Genomic DNA, 2,638 nt, shown 5'->3' on the forward strand with positions numbered 1-2,638 from the left:
TTTTTAACTCCTATATCAATTTTCTTGAAGAACAGATGATGCTTTGAATGGATCAGCCCATTGCCCAGAGTTTCAAGGGAAGGCCTCTCCGCTAGCTTCTCTTGGACAATGTCTCCCATAAAACCTCCGAGGCACTGAAATAGCATGTTTTTGTGTCCACTCTCCTGCTAGCCTGTTGTACTTCTGCCGGCCTTGTAAGTATGGGCTCTCTCTGGCACCAGGGGGTCATCGCAGTTGGGGTCGCAGAGCAGTGAGCAAATGGACAGGAGAACTTTGGACACAGTCAATGCTGGAGACCACCAAGACCACAGGATGTCACGGCAGATGCTGCCATTACTGTTGATACTGGGGTGAGAAAATCTGGTTGTGAAAGCAACCTTTGGGGGCTTTAATCCATAGGAAAGTGGGTGGTCAGGAAGAAAACTCCTCCTTGGTAAGGACAGCCACTAATTATCACCCACAGGCCCCATGGAACACTGGGCAGGAGGCTCCCTCTTCAAGTCCGTTAATTCCTTCTGGATCCGCTTTAGTGCCAACCTATCCCTCTGCTGGGGGCTGCAGTGGCCCAGCCACACTGCACTTTCTGGATACAAGTTTTTTGAAAATGCTGCTTCACTGTTACCTTGCCTTGTATGTTGGCGTCCATCGAATTCAGTTGCTTTTATAACTTGTTTCACAGTGATGCCTGGAGACCTGAGTATGTCTTATCTTTAAAATCTAATAATTTTACCATGATATGGTCTTGAATTTGATCATCTTGGTTTAATTTTTCTGTCACCTGATGGGTCCTTTCAATGTGCCTCATAAGTAATCTGTCATTTTCATTTTAATAAATCAAGTTCCTAGATTGTTCTCCCAAAAGCCTGATTCCTGTTTAGAGAAAAAAATACTAAGAAAAACAAGAAATTACATATTGTGTTACAATTTTTATTCGACAAATACAGAGATTCCCAAAAAAGTTAAAACAAAGTAGAAAACAACTCTAGTGTTATAAGACCAGTAGGTTCTTCTGTGCAGTGTTAGACCAATACACTGAGACAGCAGTTCGCAACAGAGAATTTAATGACCACAGGGCAGCCAAGGGAAGAGATATGAGTAGACCCTGAGATCCATCTCCTCAAGAACTTCTGCATTAAGGCTCCTAAGGGGATTGTGGAGGGTGAGGGGTTGGAAAATTAAGGTTGTTGATCGGTCAGGGGAAGGGGGATGAAATCATTAGGATGTGGAAACTGTATTCTTCGTTGAGTCAGTTCCTCAATGGGGTCCTTCAGACCAGCTGACATCAGTAGTTTCACTGGTACACAGGATCTGAAAGAATATCCCAAATGGGAAAGTGAACATTTCGTAATGCTCAGGTTGTTATCTATAGAACAGTTCAGGAGAACTGTAATCTAGAGTCTGCCTGATTCCAGCACCACAAGCACCAAACAACTGTGAGGATGCAGGTCCAAGAGAAGCCTGCCCTCAAGGGTAATGCAGAATGTGCTACAAGCTTGTTTATTTTTGTTTCTCCCCTTCCCTTCTTCCCTGATTAATTTTATAAAATTTATAGAGGCAGTTTCAATGGCTTCAACACAATACTGCCAGGTAAGGACTTGAACCCAAGAGGCGGAAGTTGAAGTGAGCCTGAGAGAGGAGACCATCTCTCTCTCCCTTGCCTGTCCTCTGTTAGAAAAGGGAGAGGGGAGATAAAATAGCACAAAGTTAAAGTCAGTAGTCGGGCGAGACGCTGACCCACCGGCCCGACCACAGCAGGGCCCAAGGACTGAAGAATAGCCCCTCTCTCTGTATCTGGTGCCTGCGTTATCTGTCAGCCTTGAAGGTGTTGCAAATGTTCTTCTTACTGCCCAAGGACCTTCTTTGAGTCAGGTACTCCCCATCTGCACCAACCAGACCCACCCCCTTAGAGATGCCTCTGTCACTAAGTGATTTACTGCCTTTGCTCAACTTCTGTAACTCTTCCCCTCCCACACCACATGTAAATTAGCAAATCAATGAAAGCCAAAGCTTGTAATGTCAGATATCCAGCCAGTGGGCAATGACGCAGTCTTACCTCTGCTTCCTCTTGAGTTGCATGTCTTCAAAAAGGGAAAGAAACTGTGTTTCGGGGAGCTCAGCATCTTTTGGACACGAGCAAACTGATGCTCCACAGCTAGCTGAATAAAAGCCTTGTCCTTCCTCACTCCAGTATCTGGGGGGTTCTGTCACAGCTCCTCCTGCAACAAGCCACCATCGAGCCACTGCTACACTGCTCCATCTCAAAATAAACAAAAAAATCAGGCCAACATGTGTTGACACACATTGCTAGGAATCCAGGGATCTACCTGGAGAATAGATGAAAGTGACAAAAGTTTTACATACCAATATTCAAAACTGCAGTGAACTACCAGAAACACTTGCCGCTTTGAAAGATAGACTATGCTAAGTGACTCCAGGCATGAGCCACCATGCTTGGCTAATTTTTGTATTTTTAGTAGAGACAGGGTTTCACCATGTTGGCCAGGCTGGTCTTGAACCCCTGACCTCAGGTGATGCACCCGCCTTGGTCTCCCAAAGTGCTGGGATTACAGGAATGGCTCTTGATTCTAACTGCAAGGTCACTAGATCATTAGGTCATTTCCTGAATATGTTATGTTCC

General features: G+C 45.1%; 1 long non-coding RNA gene and 1 pseudogene across 1 annotated transcript in view; both read right to left on the reverse strand.

The window, feature by feature from the left end:
- Window positions 1–72: 72 nt before the first annotated feature.
- LOC108297699 lies at window positions 73–805 on the reverse strand (annotated as a pseudogene).
- Window positions 806–938: 133 nt separating this feature from the next.
- The window catches only part of LOC108297711, an 11,464-nt gene continuing 9,764 nt past the window's right edge, over window positions 939–2,638 (reverse strand). The window contains exons 3-4 of the long non-coding RNA XR_005198620.1: window positions 2,054–2,216; window positions 939–1,308 (exon numbers count right to left, since the gene is read on the reverse strand). This is a non-coding gene — a long non-coding RNA (uncharacterized LOC108297711). The remainder of the gene's footprint in view (window positions 1,309–2,053; window positions 2,217–2,638) is intronic.

The sequence above is a fragment of the Cebus imitator genome, unplaced genomic scaffold (genome assembly GCF_001604975.1).
Source record: "Cebus imitator isolate Cc_AM_T3 unplaced genomic scaffold, Cebus_imitator-1.0 Scaffold831, whole genome shotgun sequence".
NCBI classification, from domain to species: Eukaryota; Metazoa; Chordata; class Mammalia; order Primates; family Cebidae; genus Cebus; species Cebus imitator.